Source organism: Dipodomys merriami, unplaced genomic scaffold (assembly GCF_024711535.1).
Source record: "Dipodomys merriami isolate MVZ:Mamm:240054 unplaced genomic scaffold, mDipMer1.0.p SCAF_1, whole genome shotgun sequence".
NCBI classification, from domain to species: Eukaryota; Metazoa; Chordata; class Mammalia; order Rodentia; family Heteromyidae; genus Dipodomys; species Dipodomys merriami.
The window spans coordinates 9,760,801-9,781,756 of record NW_027202270.1 but is presented as its reverse complement, the minus strand read 5'-3'; the positions used below and the strand labels follow the sequence as shown (position 1 = coordinate 9,781,756).

Sequence of the window (20,956 nt, the reverse complement as noted above, 5' to 3'; positions counted from 1 at the left end):
GCTTCCTGCTAGGCCCAATTTCCATTTCTTTTGAGAACAATTCTTTTTTTCTAACGTCGACATCCAAAGGAATTTTGCAAAGCAACCTCTGAAGTGTATATTGCCATATACTAAAGATATTAACGTGGTTCACCCAATTAGACCCCTGATTCTACACTATACAACTTGCTTTTCGTTGGGTTACTATCATGGGAATGTGACTGTGTTTGTGCTTGTCATTAGGCTGGAAATAATAGCAATGAGAGAGGTAGAGAAGAGGAAGGGAGGAAGGAAGGAAGGAAGGAAGGAAGGAAGGAAGGAAGGAAGGAAGGAAGGAAGGAAGGAAGGAAGGAGGGAGGGAAGGAAGGAAGGGTGGCCTGAGTAGTTAAAATACCTTGATACTTAGTTATTTAGTTTGGTGCTTTGGGGTGCCTAAGGAGGAAGTCCTGTTTCATTACCGAGGGCTCTGCCTCAGGCACAGAGGCATATTAGTGTGTAAGTATCTCCACCTTAATCAGCCTGTGGAGTGTGACCCGTCCTTGGGCACATGCCCCCTGAAGCTGTACTGGCAGCTGCCGAACTATTAAGAAAAGTGTGACTTGGTGACCAATCAAATGCTCCTACAAAAACCTTAGCTTCCTACATCTTAATGTATCCACACCCTCGCTCATTTCTCTACTGCTTTTCACGGCGGAACTGTTTGTCTGACTAAATGCTTTATTTATAGGTTGGCAATTCTCAGTAGCCCCAGGCAGCTAAATGTGTCTCCTGAAACGGGGACCCACCTGCTCCCTGGTGCAAGCTATTTGGCTAGAGAGCAAGAGGAGTCTTTGCATTTCAGTTTATTAATACTAGTACACTGCATCTAGTTGAGAAATTTATCTCCTTCTACCTCCTTCCCTGTCAGACTACACAAGAGGTAATGTAGGTGGCCTCCTAAGGAGATGCTATTAAGTCCAAAGATACTGCCTTTAGAATTTAACTCAGGTCCAATCTTCCAAGACAATAACTCAACCCAGTCATCCCAGTTCTTTCCAGAGAATCTGCAAGTTTGGAAAGAGGAGCAGCTCCCTTCAGCACACAAATGAATTAGCCATACTGTGTTTAGATCACGAGGGCCTGAGTAATAACCCTCGAGGCTTCCTAGTGTGGTCTTCAGGCTCCATGTCTCGTGTTCTGGGTGTCTTTTGATTCATTTGGTTTTCTCTCCACAGTCAAGCAGAGCTGAGATTAGCCTGCCAGCCACTATCTCAAAGCCACCAAAGGGAGTGGGGGATTTCCTGGGGGTATAATGTAATCTGTTACTCTCCAGGCAGATGTTCAGTTACAGAGAAGAGTGTGTCTCTGTCCCTACTCTAACATGCACGTCAGTTATTATTTAGTAAAGACACCATACTCAAGACTTGACATTGAACTCTCAGCTGTGTGGAACATACAGGTGCCTGTCATAGCCAGGGCCTCCTGAATCCTAACTCCTATTTCTATTGGCCCTGCTCCTCCCCAAACAGAAATGAGTTGGGAAGAAACATTTTCCTGGTAGCCATGTGGAGGAAGATTAAAGAGGACGGGAGTAAAGGTGATTTACTTCTATTTACCTAATGGGGAAGCATCTCTATCCTCCATTTCTTTACTTTCATTGTCAATCTCTGTGCCCTGATGCCTTTATCTTGGGACAGTTTTCCCAGCCTTTTCTCCCCCCAACTCCCCACACACATCAGAATGTGGTCCCCCTGACTCCAAGGTACATATGATTTCCTTATGACTCTATACTCAGGGCTTTAAAACAGCACTGCCCCATTCATAGAGAATCTCTACTTGCTTAACACATTCTTTTGAGAACACACATGCACATGCACACACATATGTACACACAGACACACACACACCATGCCAGGCATGGTGTTGGGCTCTGTCCATATCTGACATGTGCAACACAGATTAGTGTTGTCAGTCTACAGGGTGAAGAATTTAAGGAGTAATGTCAAGATGACAGAATTTATTCAAGATCTTGCACTTGGTGAGTGGTTGAGCTGAGATGCAAATCCAGATAATCTACTTCTACAACTCTATCCCTTCTCTCAACACAAAAACTAAAGAAATGTTTAGTTGGGAGTTTGTTTCACTCTTAAAATGATCTCAATTTTCAGGTAGAATTGAGGAAAATAATAGGAATAGATAGATAGATAAATAGATAGATAGATAGATAGATAAAGACAGACAGACAGACAGATAGATGGCTAGACAGAGCCCTTGACTTCTTTCAACATTTTTCAAGTGCTGATTGAAAGCCAGGACTTTTTGAAGGCTGAGGTATACTCTACCACTGAGCTACCCTCCTAGTCTAAGATGCAAAGTTGTTTTGTTGTTGTTGTTGTTGTTTACTTTATAATGGTTTGAAAGTGTTATGCCTTCAAATATAACAATACTTTGAATTTTTCCTCTCTCCAGCGATATGTGGTACCACACTTTCTTACAATGCACAACCGCAGACTAATGTGAGGGTCCGGAGCATGTTTTCTGGTAGGTAGAGCCAAGCAAGAACATTCTCTACATTAGGTGTATGAAATGTATGTTTGACTTAGGAAACTTCAGTCGATGATGGTTTGGAGAGATGTAACCACATGGAAGAGTCTAGAAACATCCATACATAAAAAACTGAAAAGCCCTTCCTGAGATTTATAACTAAATAGGAACAGTCCAGCACAAAATACTCTGCTGGAAATGAAACAGTTCTTACTATCTCAGGGGATTTAATCTCTTTATACTTCATCTATCAGCCCACCTATATTTATTATGATTCTGATATGTGTCAATCTGTGTGTGCCCAGGTCCAAAATAGCACACAATAGACAGGACTTCCTTGCTCTCATGGGCTCAGTGTCCCCTTGAGAACAGCAAACCCACAAGGGCTACAATACCAGAATCTGCGGAGAAGGAAGAAGGAAAGTATAGTGTGTTTGGAACACAGGGAAAGAATTCCCCTCATCGGTGGGTAGAGGAAACAGTTCAGGGAAGATCAGCCTGAGAAAATGGTTTTAGAACAAAATTAAATTTACCCTGGAGATTACAGAGGTCCAAGAAAAGCATATGTAATATGTGTGTGTAATATATATATATATATATATATATATATATATATATATATATGTATGTGTGTATGTGTATATATATCAGGACTGCCAACACAAACATCCCAAAATTACTGACAGGACATAGTTTGACTGAGAGGTTTGACTTAGAGCTTGGAGAAGAGTGGGCTGAAGCTGCACATTTGGAAGCCATGGGTGCCATCACCTTGGAAGCCATTATCGAGCAAGAAGGGAAGGAACATTAATGGAGTCTACATTTAGTGGCTGCAGAGAGCAGTAGCTGCCAGCAAAAATGAGAGGGGAGGAGCAGAAAGAAATGCAGGTAGTCACCAGCTACTCAGGAGGCTGAGATCTAAGGATCACAGTGCAAAGCCAGCCCAGGCAGGAGAGTCCATGAGACTTTTATCTCCAATTCACCACCAGTTGTGGCTCAAGTGGTAGAGCGCTTGCCTTAAGCTGAGGGACAGCGCCTAGGCCCAGAGTTCAAATTCCACAACTGACTCAAAAAAAAAAAGAAAGAAAGAAAGAAAAAGAAAAGAAAAGAAAAAAGAAATGCAGGTAGCTCAATCACAAAAAAAAAAAAAAAAAAAAAAAAAACCAGGGAAGAAAGATTCACAAGGGAGTTACCTGTGAGAAAGTGATTTGATCCCTAATACTACACACACACACACACACACACACACACACACACACACACACACACACACACACACACACACACACACACACATACACACACACACACACACACACACACACACACACACACACACTGGAAAAGAGGATATTATGATTCAGACAAGCATGGAGGAATGCCTGTGCGATTCAGGGAGAATGTCAAGGGATGCTTTGGGAGAAACCAACCCTACGGACACACTTTGGTCTCAGGTTTCCAGTCTCCAGAACTATGAGAAATACATTTCTGTTGTTTCAGGCACCCAGCCCAAGGTCCAGTGGCCCCTGTCAAATAACAGCTGCTCCCATACTACAGAAATGGTGTAGTGGGGAGGTACAGTGGAGGCTGATTGGCTGAGCAGAGCTGGATGCGTTCACTTGCTGGCTTTTCACATTGCTTGTCTGCTGAGCTCTGGGCTAGATCTTTGTGCCCAAATCCTATAGAGCTGGTTCATTCCAGAGTCAGGACTTGAACCGGTGTCAGCGTTAGCACATTCTGTACCCTGCCCTTCCCCTGGGGATCTTGCTGTCTCCCCTACTAGGAATGCTGATGTTGAAATGGTAAAAAGTGAGTGTCGTTTGTTTTATTTCCTCAAATGCATGCGCTGACCTGCGGGCAGCTGTTGTGGGGAAATGCTGAGTCATAAATAATTCTCACATTAATGCCAAAGCGGGCGGAAGTGAAATGTCACTAGGAAATGGGATTTCGAACGAGTGCAGATTTCATTTCATAATTCACCCAGTTTCTTTCAGACTATTCCTCACAACAATATTTCCTTGACTTCTAGTAAACGGATAATCATGGATACGTGTGGAAGAAATGTGCTTTTGTTTGGACGTTTGATCCAGACATATACACGTTATAAAAATGGAGGCATTCTCTTGTTAGTCACAACAGGCTGAGTGGACCAGAGCAAAGAGAGAAACAATCGGCCTTATGTATACACACAGCCACTTGTATCTTTAAATCTCCCACTACAATTGCAGCATTGTGACATTTTTCTCCTGGAGCTTATAATGGAGAGGCTCCAGGAAGCTTTGCTTCTACTAAATAGAATGGCTCATTAGTGTCGTTTCATCATTTCAGAAATATGTCACCCAAGGTAGCTCTCACAGTCAGCTGCACTCCCGGGAAGACCTCTTGAGGGTGATGCCTAGATTAGCAGGGCCTTGAAGTCTGTGGCCAGGCTTGTGGGTTCAAGTAGGTGGAAATAGCAGCTTCTCCTCTCCGGCCGGCCCCTCCCCTTCCCCACAGCCGCCACCAGGAAGCCCAGGCCGGCTGTTACCAAATCTTCTGTTCTTTCACAAGAAGCCGGAAATCCCAAATTCATCTGAAAGTTCCTAATTTCTAAATCTGAGTAACTAATTCAAATGAAAAAGAAAAAGCAAAGCACCTCGATGAGACATTTTCTAGTCTGTCGGATGGATCCAAACCACAGGAAATGCTGGTTGATGGTTCCAGATCTCATCAGACGCAGTTTGTCAGGTTGAAGGATCAAAGGGTCCTCCAATGTGTTTTTCATTCCGCATGAATTTCAAGATTTCACTTTCCTGTGTGCCCTTTCCGTGTGCATTTTTGTGGTTCTATTGATCCCACAGGCTCATACCCATCTTCCTACTGTCCTTTTATTTCAGGACAGGGAAATTCATGGGGTTATTGAAGCCACTGCTGTTGGAATTGTCAGCTAGCTACTGAAAGTCTTGTTCCCAGTAAGAATCTGATCCTCTGGAAGTGGGGTCAGCAGGAAGGCCGAAAGTCAGTCTGACAATCTTTCCTAAACCTGGCTCTCTGACTCAGTCTCTGGGACACAACTTGCTCCTTCTGGAGCTGCTAAGGAACACAAGGGAAGGTTCTAAAAACACAAGCTTTGCCATCTCTGCTCTTTTCTCCAGTGAGTGCCTCTCCTCATTCTTCAATCTGCATTTGTCTTTCTCATTTGTTCATTTATGTATTCACTCAAAAAACATAAACATTTAGTAAGCAAATTCTGGGTACCACATGCCCAGGCCCTGAGTTCAAGTCTTAAGTCTTAAGCACCAAGTGGGGACTCAAAAGGTGGCTCAGTGGTAGAGCGCTTGCCTTGCATGCATGAGGCCCTGGGTTCGATTCCTCAGCACCATATAAGCAAAAAGAAAAAAGCCGCAAGTGGCACTGTGGCTCAAGTGGTAGAGCGCTAGCCTTGAGCCGAAGAGCTGAGGAACAGTGCCCAGGCCCAGAGTTCAGGCCCCACGACCAGACCGCCCCCCCCCCGCCCCAAAAAAGAAAAGAAACAGAGAAAGACAAAGTAATACCATAGAGCAGAGAAGACTGGAGAGAAGCAACAACTACAGATAATGAGGGAAGGACTCTGGATTGGATCTTGGGACAGAAAGGAGAAATGGAAAAAGTAGTAAAATCCAAATAATGTCAGAATCTAGTTCATAACCACGTGCCAGTGTTGGCTGTCAAGTTGTGACAACTGTGCCACTCTGACACAGGTGCTAACGCTGGGGAGGGCTGGGGGGAGACACTCAGGAGCTCTTGGTGCTATTTCTTTTTCAGTCAGTCATGGGGCCTGAACTCTGGGCCTGGGCGCTGTCCCTCAGCTCTTCAGCTCAAGGCTAGCGCTCTACCACTTTTTTCCTGCTTAAGTGGTGCTAAGGAATCGAACCCAGGGCCTTATGCATGCAAGGCAAGCACTCCACCACTGAGCCACCTTTTGAGTCCCCACTTGGTGCTATTTTTGCAACTTATTTCTGCAAATCTAAAATTACCCCCAAATAAAATGGTTTTATTTAAAAACAACAAGAGCTAAATTGTGTGTTTGGGGAGATTTGATAATAGTAGGTTGCTTTTACACAGTGCTATTAAATTAAGCATGGGAAAGACCTAATTGTAAAAAATAAGGGGGAAAAATAATGTTGTTTTATAAGTTTCCTGATGTTCATTCTTTACCTTAAAGAAATGGAAATCAGGGAGTGTGGAAGATAGGGCTGGAGGTATGGCTCAAGTGGTAGAGGGCCTGCCTATCATTGTATGGCCTTGAGTTCAAAACTCAGTACTGCCAAAAATTATGCAAAGATCATGATGCTAGCCAGCTGCTGGTAGCTCATACCTGTAATCCTAGCTACTCAGGAGGCTGAGATCTGAGGATTGCAGTTCAAAGCCAGCCCAGGCAGGAAAGGCCACAAGATTCTTATCTCCAATTAGCCACCAGAAAACTGGAAATGGCGCTGTGGCTCAAAGTGGGAGAGAAAAAGAGTTCAGGGATGTCACCCAGTCCCCAAGTTCAAGCCCCATGACTGACAAAAGAAAAAAAAAAACCATGATGAATTTCAGGCCACAAATCCATGATCTCATACTCAGGATGATGGCCTAGATTTAAAAGATGAAATGAACATTTATTTATGCTTTCACAAAAACATATCACTTGGATTTCTTGGTTTAGTGTAATTTGAATCGATGACTTTCTAATTTCTGGTATCAACTGCACTAATAAGATGGCTTCTGGCAAAGTTAAAATAAGACCATCATAGGTTGTGAACGGCTCCACAGGGCTGTGTAATGAAGTCTAGCAGCAGGTAGAGAAGAGAGGGAGAGCCCAGGGAGTGGAGGGGAGAGGCTGGCGAAAGAGGTTGACACCCTGCTTTGCTCTGAAAGAAATGAAGGTGTAGCCTAGACAAGGATAGAAAAGAGTGCTCTCAGGCAGTGGGGGAAATACGTTATGCATATACACATGCACCCACACAAGTCAGGTGTAGGACAGGGATACTGAATGCCAATTTCTTATGTTGTTGTTGTTCTGTTATTATTTATGTGATTAAAATTTTTTGTCAACACATGATAATTATGCAAATGGTTAATAAAGCACAGAGATAAGAAATGACCGTTTAGCCACACCTGGCTTCAGAGGAGTGCCGGAGTCACGGTGGGGTAGCGAGGTAAGCCGCAGGCCAGCCTCATTACTCAAAAGTGTGGCCCAAAAGCCAACAGCATGGGCAGTACTTGGGAGTCTGAAAAGCAGGATCTGGGGCTCCTTCCAGACCTTACTGCATTTTAGAAAGAATGCTAGGTGGTTCGGATGTACTATGTCATTTAAGAAGCACCAGTGAGGAAGTGGTGCTGTAGCTCAAGTGGTAGAGCGCTCGCCTTGAGCTGAAGAGCTGAGGGACAGCGCCCAAGCCCAGAGTTCAAGCCCCACGACCGACCAAAAAAAAAAAGCACCACCAGTGATATAGAACATGCCTTAATCCTAGATACTCGGGCCGGACAGACAGGAGGATCAGGAATTGGAAGCCAGCCTAGGTGATTGTAGCAGTGGGATCCTGTCTTAAATGCCAAATGAACAGAAGAGGGCTGGGGATATAATTCAAGTGGTAGAGTGCTTGCCTAGAATGCACAAGGTCGAGGTGGGGGGGGGATGGGGGTGGAGGAGGGGAAAGAGAAGGGAGAGAAGGAGGAGAAGGACTACAAAGATGACGGGAACCAGGGATGGTCTGAAAAGGTTTGCTTCTCACACGTCAAGGAGAAGTTCCAATGAGTTACTATAATAGACTGGGTAAGGGACCCAGGTAGCCAAGGGTTAGGGATCAGGGATAGGAATGAAGAGTGAGCATATGTTCCACAGGTTGTAGGAGGGAATTATCAAACTGGAGGACTAAGGGATGTGGCTGGCAGGAGGAACTGTGGAGCTCTTTAGGCTGTGCAATGCCCAAGGTGGCCAGAATCCCACAGTATAGATTATGCCAACATCAAAAACTAAATTGCATACAGTGAACCTGCCTTATTCACAGATTCATTACATGTGGTTCTGAGCAAGTGTACAATAATAACAACAATAATAATCATCATCATCATCATAATCACACTTTTCAAAAAGGAAAAGTTTTCAATTCCTGCGTATCAAATTCCTGCAAATCCCTCCTCAGTAGATATGGAGAAGTTCTGGTTTGTCTCCCGTTATCTTCATTTGTGTTTACATCAGTGATCTGCTGTTTCCCTGCCTTTAATGTTGTAAAAACTCTTCCCTGAAAGCAAATGTTATCCCCCAAACAAGGTAGAATGTACATGAGAAGGTGAGAATTAGAGATCTATTGAAAGGCACAGCTGGTCTTGAGCAGAAGCTGGGTGGTGTCACGAGAAGAATGAAACAAGGGTGCACAGTTGAGCAGCGGAATTTAGGGATCCCACGCATGTATGTTTTCACCTTGAACCACACACTTGAAACGAAGTGTCTACTGTACATTTGAGAGAAAATGAATCATATTCAACATGGAGTCAGTAACTCGCCCAAATTCATTTACCCTTTCCTAATTGTTTTACTTTAATATTACTCAAACTCTTGAATTTATTTGCATGTAGCACATCTGTTAGATGGATATCTACCAAATGAAATGTTTTTGCACATCTTTTTCTTAACTCAGCTTGCTAGATGCCATGTTTACACCGTGGTAATCAGCCAGCGCTACAGAGCAGGGCTTCATTTTGTTGTGTTGTTGGTTGTCTAGCTCAAGGGTTAGCAAACATTTAGAGTATTATGATTCGAGGCTTTCTGAACCCTACTTGTTATGACTATTCATTGTTATCACTGTATAAAAACAACCAAAGGTAATACCTCGACAAATGAATGGGTTGTATTCCAATAAGATGTATTGACAGCACAGACAAAAACCTTACTTTTATTATTATTTTATTAGTTTCCTTGTCAGTCTTGATTTGGTAGCTTCTGGTCTGGTCTTGAGAAAGCAATGAAGGAAGTGTTAATAGTGTAAATTAAACTTTAACCAGTTCCTTGTCTATAGCCAGTACATTATGAGCAGCATAAAAACTTTAGAAACTATTGTTCCAGTATTCAAAATTTTGATTCAGCTAAGAAATCACTTGTAGCTCTGATGGGTGAGTACAGTCCCACTATCTTCCTTGCTTCATATTCATTATTGTAAACTAAAATAGCAACCAATGTTTATGTTGAAACCACACTCATTAACTGCGCCACAGAATGGTGATATTCTCAGATCATCCACTGGCTAGCAAGGCACTGGTGGCTCATGCTTGTAATCCTACTTATCCTTGGGAGTCTGAGAGTGAATAGGATTGAGATCTAAGGCCAGACCAGGAAGAAGACTATCTCAAAAGCAAACCAGCACAAAACAGGGCTGGAGGTGTGGTTCAAGCGATGGAGCATTAGCCTAGCAAGCACAAAGCCCTGGGATATAAATCCCAGTACCTATATCATCAACAACCAAAAAAAAAAGCCCTAGAGTTGGGTTTATAACCATATAATTATATGCTATTTTCAAACAGACCCACTCAATGCCTAACCTCAAAGCCTGTAAACAGTCTGCGCTTCTTCCCAAATCCTAAGTGAAATCGAAGGATTTTCCAAAGTAATTAGCTTCTCTACTCTCAAGTAAAATCAACTGGCCATGTACAAGTTCACAATATTCACTCTCAGAACTGAAGGTGCCCATCTCTACTGTAGCCCCTGAGAGGAAAAATACAGATTGAATTCTTTCCTCTTAATTTTTGAAAGTTCCTATGTTTGGACTCAAGACCTTGTACTTGTGACACAGGCACTATACCACTTAATACACACCTCTAGCCCTTTTTTGGTTCAGTTATTTTTCAGATAGCGTCCTTTTTTTTTGGGGGGGGGGTCCTGTCGTGGGGCCTGAACTCTGGGCCTGGGCGCTGTCCCTCAGCTCTTCAGCTCAAGGCTAGCGCTCTACCACTTGAGCCACAGTGCCACTTCTGGCTTTTTTCTTTTTGCTTATGTGGGAACCCAGGGCCTCATGCATGCAAGGCAAGCACTCTACCACTGAGCCACCTTCCCAGCCCCCTCAGATAGGGTCTTGAATGTTTGTCCAGGACCACAATCCTACCCCCCTATGCCTAAGTAGGATCACAGGTATATGTCACCCCACCCAGCTTATGAAATGAAAAGAGGTCTCACTAACTTGTTGCCCAATTTAGAAGGAAATGTTGATCCTCCCAATATCCATCTCTTGCATAGCTAGGATTATAGGGATGTAGTGTGTCTTTATTTTTAATCAGGATAAAAAGTGTGTACGTATAAGTGCTGAGTTCAGTAGTTATACCATAGATTGCCCTAACTTTGTCCTCTTGCAAAACTGAAACTATCATTTAAATAATAGGTTAAACTCCTTTGCAATAATACACAGCATTTATTATACTTTTCCCAAACCAGTAATTCCTAGAGAATTTCTAGAATGGGAATCAAGATTCACAAATACAAATAGCAAAATACATACATTATTTTGTGCTTCCACAGTATCTCTGTTCAGATACTGTTGAATCACATGTGGCTTTCTTTTCCATTTTCTTGGCCTGTAGGATACAGTTCTTGGGTCCTAGTCAACAGTTCTCACCAACACATGAGCTGTGGCTACTTACTATTTTGTGGTTCTGCTGACTTTGGGGCTACAGTTAGCTGGTATTTATGAATCTATTTTGTAGGTGTATTTTTTATCCCTGAAGGTGCCAAATAGGCTTAAGTCTTTTATCTAATATTTCATGTGATTCTTACAACAAGCCAAAGAGAGAGATGCATTCCTACTTTACAACGAAGAGGACAAAAGTGCAGGCTGTTGAGCAAGATGCCCAGGGTCATGTGACTACCCCGTGGCTGACCAAATTTGCAGTGAGGAGTTGGCAAGCTTCTTGGTGAAGGTAACACTGCCTCTCAGATCCCATTTGCAGCTGGAGTTCTGGAGTTTTGAGCCTCTGTTTGGGAGGTTTGTAGCTAGTCCTAAGAATGGACTCCCTTCCTTCCTTCCTTTCTCCTTATCCCATTTAGCCTCACAATCATTTTCTACTTACCACAGATGCAAATAGCTTGAATAAACACTTCCCTCTGCAAGCCCTGGATGGTGCTCCAGGGGATTGCTGCCAGGTGTCCTGTATATGGATGTAGACCCCTGATCTGGCAAAAAAAAGCTAATGAGTGATTGGTGTGGCCTGCCCCTGCTTCTATTCTAGGCTGTGTCACTCAAACCAACCTCAGTTCTGGGTTTCCCAAAGTTTATTCTGCAGAACAACCAGGCTTCTGTGGAAAACATGCTCTTAGGTTCCTGAGGTTCGAAACATTTTAAGGTAAATATAGTATCAAAGCTAAATATATTTTAGTAGTTGCTGGCCATCCCAGAGCTACCAGGAGGCAAGTTTAGAAAGGACTAATACAGGGTAGGACAAGCAGCATTTGCCTGCCTACTTGCTCCCAGCATTGCTTTTTCTCTAAACATCCTCCTTTCATGATTTATTATGGTTCAGATGTTTGTCCTCTTCAAAACTCATGTTGGAAATTCAACTGCTATTGTAACAGAACTAAGAGATGGGACTTAATTGGGCCATAATGGCTCCACCTTCATGACTGGATTCATGCTATTATCACGGGTAGGTTTTTTTATGAAGGGATGACTTGGGCTCCATTTTTTCCCCTTTATCTACTTACTCTTCTACCATGGATCTCTGTCTGTCAGGTCCTTCTGCCAAGTTATGTCATAGTAAGACCTCTGACATATGACATCATAGCAAGAAGGCATTCACCAGATTCCAGAGTCTTTGACTTTGGACTTCATCACCTCCAGAACTTTCAACCAATCAATTTCTGATATTTGTAAATCTCCCAGCCTAGAGTGTTCTGTTTCAGTAGTACCAAACAAACCAAAACATTACTGTTCTCAGGCAGACACTTTGACACATAGTATACTGGGATCATCTCAAAAAGTATTGTCATCAGAGATAAAAAGCGTCTTCTCAGCCAAGTGTGGCCATATACATCTGTATCCCAGCTACTCCAGAGGTTGAGGTAAGAAGATCATGAGGTTGAGGCCAGACTGGGCTATGTTGCAATACACTATCTCATACAACAATCTTTTTTTTAAATGCTTACGTGGTATCTTTTATTAGTCTGCTGAATCTCATCCTTCAGACAAAAATGTTTTTGTCTACTGTTTTAGTTCAAGTATTGCACTAAATTGATAACTTGGGTTACGTTTAAACAAGCTCCTTTTTGTGGGTGGTAGTAGTCATGGGGCTTAAACTTATGGCCTGGCCTAGGCACTCTCTACCAATTTGAGCCAATTTTCTGGGGGTTAATTGGTTAAGATAAGACTCTCATAGACTTTCTACCCAGGCTGGCTTTGAAAAGCAATCCTCGGATCTCAGCCTCCTGAGAAGCTAGGATTACAAGCATGAGCTACCAGCACTTAGCTTAAACCAGCTCTTTTCATCACAAGGTAAAGTCCTGTGCAATTTGAAGCTGGATTTGGAATTAGCCTCACTTTTTGGCTAAAATGCATCTTTCTATACATTCTTTTCTATACATTCTTATAGTCTAAGAAAAGAGTGACTTGTCCAGCAAGCCATTTCTTCATTGTTTGTATGTCAGTTTACAATCTAGAATTTGTTAAATTGTAAATGGTGATAAGAGAAATATATAGCCTCCTTTTATATAAATGCTGCCACTACTCAATTTCTTGGGCATTCCTGAAAGACATAAGTAAAGCAAACAAGGGTTTTGGTGTTTGGTTTTGTTTTCTGAGACAAGGTATCACCAGCTGGCCCTGGAACTTACAGTTCACCTGCTCAGCCTCCCAAGAACTGGGATTACAGATATGAACTACCAGGTTTGGCCAAGAGTGATTTATCATTTTGTGGTTTCTGTAGCAAGTACCGTGTATGCTGTGGAGAGTTTCATGGATACTCCCTAGAAGCAAAACTCACAATGTTAATGATTTAATTATTTCCTCTGATACAAAGAATGTTCCATGGAGCAAGGTAGACAATGAACATGCCAATGTGTTCAGATTTGGGAAGCCAGGGTGAGAGAAATGATAGAAATTCAAGGGTAGCAAAGGCCTCTGGGCTCTACATTGAAAATCCTAGGATTCAGAATCAGAGACCATTAGACCTGCATGAAGATCTCTCAAGCCAACCAAGATGAGGAAGCTAGACATGGGTAAGAGCTGTGTGCAAGGACACCTGGGCAACTTGGTAAAATTGCATGAATGGAAGGCACTACTACCTCTTTAGCTTACTTCTGGCTTAAGCCCTGAGCCCTGGCAGTCACAGTTCACTTTACCCTGCTTTGCTCCTGTGGATCCATCCAAATTCACCTAGCGGTAGAATTGCTTTGGTTTGTCTTTACAGCCAGTTTCTATAGTGTAAGTTGAACCTTGCTACTTATTTTCTTCAGGTCTTTGCTACTGCAATGGAAGGGCATCAGAATTCTCCATTTTTATAATTCTGCTACTATGTGAAGGTAGTATCTATGTTTCAGTGACAGAACAATTGAAGTCCCTCTAGTTAGGATGCAAGGGTCAAAGTTCAAAGTTCTCCTTTGAAACAATATTCTCTTTTTTTTCCTTGTTTGTTCCCCCCCCCATTTCTCTTTCATATAATATAAAATACAGAAATTGATTTATGTCAGGGAGATCTTTTATTGGCAAGGAGAGATCATTTTTAGATAAAAATAGTTGCATCTCTCTCTCTGAAAAGCAAAAAAGACTTACATGAGAGCTATAAGACATCTTGTTGCAGACCACTTAAAATAGATGAGACAAATGACATTTAAGGGGACAGTGAACTTCTAACAGTCCTGCGACAAATCTGTTGAACTTTACACATCAGTGCCATCAACCAATCGTTAGATAAATACAAAATCATACACATGAAAACTGCCAAGTTAGTTCCTATCAGTTAATATTTGAGAAGCTACTGAATTTTGCAATTTTCAATATTTTATACCAACTATTTTGCAGCTTGGAACACATATATGAAATTATATTAATGGGACGTTGGCTTTTTTAGCCACAATAATTTCCCTTTTTGGTGAACCTCTGGGCTGTATTTAAATGAACATTCCTAACATCCAATCATGTGATAATGAATGGGTAGGAATTATATTCATTCTCTAAAATCATCTTCTAGAGTATTTGTTTTGTCTCTTTAGCAGTGTGGGAAAGTATGTTATGCACATTTCTCAAAGCTGGCTTGTTACCACTTTAAAAAGAAAAGAAAGAAGAAGAAGGGGAAAATGAGAAGAGGAGAAGGAGGAAAAAAAGGAGGACAAAGAGGGAGAAGAGGAGGAGAAAAAGGAGGGAGAATGAAAGAAAAGGAAAAAACAAAACTGAAATCACCAGATTCTAAATGCTTACTCAGCACTGAGAAAACTTTTATTTCTTTATTTTTAGTTTTTGCTAGTCCTGGGGCTTGAACTCAGGGCCTGGGCACTGTTCCTGAGCTGCTTTTTGCTCAAGGCTAGCACTCTACCACTTGAGCCATAGCGTCACTTCTGGCTTTTACTGTGTATGTGGTACTGAGGAATCTAACCCAGGGCTTCACGCATGCCAAGCAAGTACTCTACCACTAAGCCACATTCCCAGCCCCTGAGAAAACTTCTAAATCTTTGTATGTACTAGGTCCTCCTGTTTCAGAAACTTTCCTTGTATGTTTTGTTAAATAAGAGATAAAGGCATGGCCTCAGTAGATGAATGGATCAAGAAAATGTGGTATATATACACAATGGAATTCTATGCCTCCATCAGAAAGAATGACATTGCCCCATTTGTTAGGAAATGGAAAAACTTGGAAAAAATTATATTAAGTGAAGTAAGCCAGGCCCAAAGAAACATAGGTCCCATGGTTTCCCTTATTTGCAATATCTAGTATATGCATGAGTCAAGCGGAAAAGGTCCGATAATGTGATGTCAGGAAAATGAACCCTTAGATATGTATTTTAATGTTTTTTTTCTTTCATGCATTTGTTTCTAACGCATTTATAAGATTATCTCTTTGTTGCTTTGTATGTCCCTCCCCCACAGTATAACCCCTGCTTTCACTATATTTGATGTCAGTATAACTTGAGGAGGAGATGGGGAAAAACCAGTTGTTTAAGGATACAGGTGGACCTGTTGCAACAATGAGAAGTACAAGTTGTCATGTCCAAAACGAGCTTTACAACGTCGGTGTGTGTGGGGGGGAATGGGGGGGAAGGAGAAGGATTGGGATTGGGGGGGAGGGGGGAGGCTGGGAAGGGAGGTGAAGGGTAAACAAAAGGAGGAGGCTGCAATGCTTGGTAAGAAGTGTACGCATTATCCTGCCCATGTAATTGTAACTCCTCTGTTCAGTATGTTCACAAATTTAAAAAAAAAAAAAAAAGAGATAAAGGCATGGGAGGATGCCCGTGTGCACGCTGGAGCTCCCTGTTCATCGGCATGCACTGACAGACCAGAGAAAGCACAGCTACCAGCTCTTGTCCTCCATGTCAGGGTGAGGGCTGACACAGCGAGGACAGTGAGCGGGGAAGGGGTGGGGCGATGCCTATCTGATGTCTTATCCTTCACCTTTCTGCCTCCCACAGTGGCCACAATCTGCCATCTTGGCGGCCCTCCGCCACGGGCCACCGCAGTACGTGGCTCTCATGAAACTGGAGACCATGTCCAGTTCTTTGTTGTAGCCAGGGCGCCTGCACAAATCCCAGAAACAAGTAAGGCAAGTTGAATAGAAAACCACTTCAGAGATCTGATTAATATCATTTCATCTTGTTTTAATCTAAGACAATATGCTTTTATGGAAGAAGAAAAACAACTCTTGAGGGTTAAACAACTTGCTAGCATCGCTATTAAATGAATGTAGACCAGGAATATAACTTGTCTTGCTCTTGTTTTCGGTATAACACGTATCACTAAATGTGATCCTTACAGGGTTGGAAAAATAAAAATCAAACTACAGAGCACATAGAATATAGTCTACCCACATGTACTTAATGTTGATAGAGATCCCTGGAAAGATTCCTATGGGAATAGCATCCTTGAAGATGGAAATCAGTGGCTAGTGATGGATAACCTGTCAATCTTCCTGTCTGCATAGTATTCCCCAGAGGATCAAGTGGGACCTGCTACATCTGATGACGTTTCCACTGTAGAACAAAAGGCATGTATACGACTCTTGATACATTTAAAATTCATTCATTTCAAATGCTGGCTCCTAATAGTCCTTCCATTTGAAATGCATTCGTCTAGGTAGAAATTTAAAATCTGTTGCATAAGAGAATTAAAGAAAGAGGACTATAAGAGGACAATGTTCAGGTAAACTTTAATTTTAGACATATGCATATTAACGCTTTTTCACATATTGTTGTCACTGTTTGTCTCTACAAAACTGATGTATTCAAATGCAGAGGTAAATCTTGAAAAGATACATCCCATGTGATTCTATTTATATAACATTTGCAAGATGATGGAGATGTAAAACTGGAGAAAAGATGAGTGATTCTTTACAGATTTGGGGAAGGGTCATTGTAGAGGGGTGTTAGCATAGCTGGAGATGGGCAACATGAACGATCCTTGTAATATGGAATGTTTTGTATGTTGTCTATATCAGTGGCAACATCTGGGCTTTGCATTGTCCATTACACGTTACCATTGGAGGAAACTGGTTAGAAGTCACATGGGATCTCTCCATATTATTCCTAGGCTGAAATAGACCTAATGCCTTTGATTCCTACATAAGTAAACTAAAATCTGAGTAAAGTGATCATTTTCTAGAAAGATGAAACTTAATGAGTCAGAAACTGCCAACTGGCTCTAACTAGATTCTCTAAAGCTATGGTCACTTTACTCCAATACTTCCTCTAGCTTTCTTGAACATCAGTGGAGCCCCAGACTCATTCATGATTATTGCTGTCTAATTCATGAGTCAAAAATCTTCTCAAATACACCGTTTTAAGGTTCAATGCATCTCCATTTATATGTTAACCGTCACCTCGGAATAAAGTCGATCCAGTAGAAAAATATCAGAATGTTAATATGTGCAAAAGTAATCAGGCACATGAGTGCTTATTCTATAATTGTTGTCTGGAGTTGTTTTGTTTATTTTTAAAGGAAGCTCCAAGCTTTAGGTAAGTGAATGTCTCTTCCACTGTCAAATACAATTACAGTAATTATTCGTCCTTAGAGATTCCATGAGCACAATTAGAATAAGATCACTTAAACACATCTAGTACCATTTTATTCGTTGTTCACCTTTTCTTCTCCTTGTTTCCATATCTATTACAGAGCCCTGTATGCAATTGTTGTTCTTATCGATACTCTTTATTTTCCTAAAATTGCTTGCATTTTAGGGTTCTAAACTAGAAAGAAAGGGAAAAATAAAACCCCACACCATTTGAATCTTCATGAGGAGAAAAGAAATAACCGGGCCAAAACAAACACACTACATATTAGAGACATTCCAGCCAACCCTGGGGGTATTATTGAAAAGGGTCCACAGTGTGCTTTTTGACAAAGCAGTTTCCTTGCCAAGGGGACAAAATATAATTTGCCAAGAAGAAATTATGTTGCTTTTTCTTTGATGTTCAAGTCCAGGATTATATGAGTAGAAGGTGTCTAGGGTTGAACACCAGGCATTGAACTTAACTAGCTTCAACAGCGACAAAGCAAGTTGGATGGGAGGCTGAAGCGACAGAGGGCCGGTTCAGGGTGGACCGAATCCAGAGGCTTCAGCTCAGTTCCCTGGGCTCTGCTCTTCCCTGTTGGCTGAGTCAGCTGTAGGCTAATAGTGATGTGTCTGATGCTTGTACCCAGATGAGACAACCCTCCCCATCCTAATTCCTCCTTTGCCTAAAGAGACACCCCAGGAAAGCCCGGGACATATCTCCTTGTAAGGGTTAGCCACAGGGTTCAGGCAAAAAGAGTTTATTGGGGGAAGAGGATACTGCCAGCCTGCACAAGATGGAGGCCTGCAGGGGTGCAAGGGGTTCAGGGGAAGGCAAAGGGGGAAGGGGGAGGGGAGGGGAAGGAAGGGAAGGGGGCGGCAAAGGGGAAAGAGGGGAAAGGGGGAGGGGAGGGGAAGGAAGGGAAGGGGAAGGCAAAGGGGAAAGAGGGGAAAGAGGGAGGGGAGGGGAAGGAAGGGAAGGGGGAGGCAAAGGGGAAAGGGGGAGGGGAGGGGAAGGAAGGGAAGGGGAAGGCAAAGGGGAAAGAGGGGAAAGAGGGGAAAGAGGGAGGGGAGGGGAAGGAAGGGAAGGGGGAGGCAAAGGGGAAAGGGGGAGGGGAGGGGAAGGAAGGGAAGGGGGAGGCAAAGGGGAAAGAGGGGAAAGAGGGAGGGGAGGAGAAGGAAGGGAAGGGGAAGGCAAAGGGGAAAGGGGGAGGGGAGGGGAAGGAAGGGAAGGAGAAGGCAAAGGGGAAAGAGGGGAAAGGGGGAGGGGAGGGGAGGGAAGAGAAGGGGGAGGCAAAGGGGAAAGAGGGGAAAGGGGGAGGGGAGGGGAGGGAAGAGAGTAGTTGCAAGGGGGCCAGGGGCAGAACTAATGATGGAGACTGGTATACAGGGAGAAGGCGGGAGGAGGTGTGGCCACAGCGATGACCTCAGAGCCTGGGGGACCGCCCACTGCCCCCAGGTGCGCCATGACCTGGGTTACACAGGTGTTGGGCAGGGACTTCTAGGGAAGGGGCCACAAGGCAGGGGGGGAGGGGGGGGAACAAGGTGTCCATTTTCCCCAGGCAGAGCTAACACTTTACCTCCTTGCTGGCTCACCTGGCTCAGTTGGTGATGGTCAGAATGTCCTCTACCTCCCCCTCCCCCCAACACACACACACACACACACACACACACACACACACACACACACACACACACACACACACACACACACACACACACACACACACACACACACACACACACACACACACACACACACACACACACACACACACACACACACCATCAGGCCTTAGAGGGTCTACCAGGAGAGGTTACCTAAGCAAGCATAGGATCTACAAGAGTAATGGAGTCTGATCATAAAGTTCATCTGGACTTCCTGCCAGCCCTCGGGTTGTGGGGGGGGGGGGGTTCTTTTTCTTTTTCCTTCTTATTATAAATTCCCTTCTACTTTGATTCTTTTAATGAGGTGGTAGGCAGGGCTCCATATTCTAGCTGACCTAAATTTAAGAAAAGAAGTGTCCTCCCCTGCACTCTCTGTCTGTAATGAAGTGCTGCTTTCGGCTAGGGCAGAGCCAGGTGAGGGAAGTAACGGACTAAAAAAGATTCTGGGTCTGGCTTGTGGAGAGAGGACACCGGCCAGGCTGTGCTAGAGAATGCGTGACAGGTGACAGGAAGGCAGAGGGCCGTCACCTGGTGGAGCTCTCCAGAAAACTCTGTAAAGTGGGGGTTCTCCCTAAAACCAGAGCAGAGGTCAAAATGAGGATTCAGGAGGCAAACCAGACCCAACAGTGTGTTCTAGTAGTTAAGAAACATGAAGATCGGGCTGGGAAGGTGGCTCAGTGGGAAAGTGCTTGCCTTGCATGCATGAGGCCCTAGGTTCTATTCCTCAGCACCACATAAGCAGAAAAAGCCAGAAGTGGTGCTGTGGCTCAAGTGGTAGAACGCTAGCCTTGAACTGAGGAGCTGAGGACAGTGCCAGGCCCAGAGTTCAGGCCCTACAACTGGCAAAAAAAAAAAAAAAAAGAAACACAAAGACCAAGATATGTCCAGAGAAGACAGGAAATAGGCCAGAAGCAGGCTACTGGAGGGATACAAGCTTATTTTAGGATTTAGAAGGAACAGCTATCAGTATTTGAAACAAGGTGTTTGAGGAGGTGGCTCACGCCTGTAATCCTAGCTACACAGGAGGCTGAGGCCTGAGGATCCAGTTTGAAGCCAGTCCAGATAGGAAAAGTCTATTTAAGACTCTTATCTCCAATAAAACTACTCAGAAGAAGTAGGAAGTGGCGCTGTGGTTTAAGTGGTAAGGCGCTAGCCTTGAGCAAAAAGCTCAGGGACAGTGCCCAGGCCCTGAGTTCAAGCTCAGGACTGGCCAAACAAAGAAAAAAAAAAAGATATTTAACAAAAGTTAAGTATGGTGACATATATCTATAATCTCAGTACTTGGTAAACTGAGTTGGAATTGTGAGTTTGGGGCCAACTTGGGCTACATAAAAAGTTCTCTGTGTGTGTCTCTCACACACACATACTTATACATGTACATACACACATATGTATGTATATATCTGTATATATGTATGTTTATGTACATATATGACCACCATAATATTGGGTTTGTGTCCTGCTGTTGACTAACACAGTCCCACAGTCTCTGGAGACTTGTATGACCAATGCTAGCTTAAGTTCCCATTTAATTTAGTAAATGAAGCTCTTTTCTTAAAGGAGAACATCAATACAATTTTAAAGGAAGTTCAATCTTGCATTAGAAACG

General features: G+C 43.1%; 1 long non-coding RNA gene across 1 annotated transcript; it reads right to left on the bottom strand.

Moving 5' to 3' along the window:
* Positions 1–9,410: 9,410 nt before the first annotated feature.
* LOC138828446 (uncharacterized) lies at positions 9,411–12,227 on the bottom strand. The gene is made up of 3 exons (XR_011372249.1): positions 12,194–12,227; positions 11,563–11,665; positions 9,411–9,458 (listed from the first exon to the last, which is right to left on the bottom strand). It is a non-coding gene; the product is annotated as an uncharacterized lncRNA (long non-coding RNA).
* Positions 12,228–20,956: the final 8,729 nt, after the last annotated feature.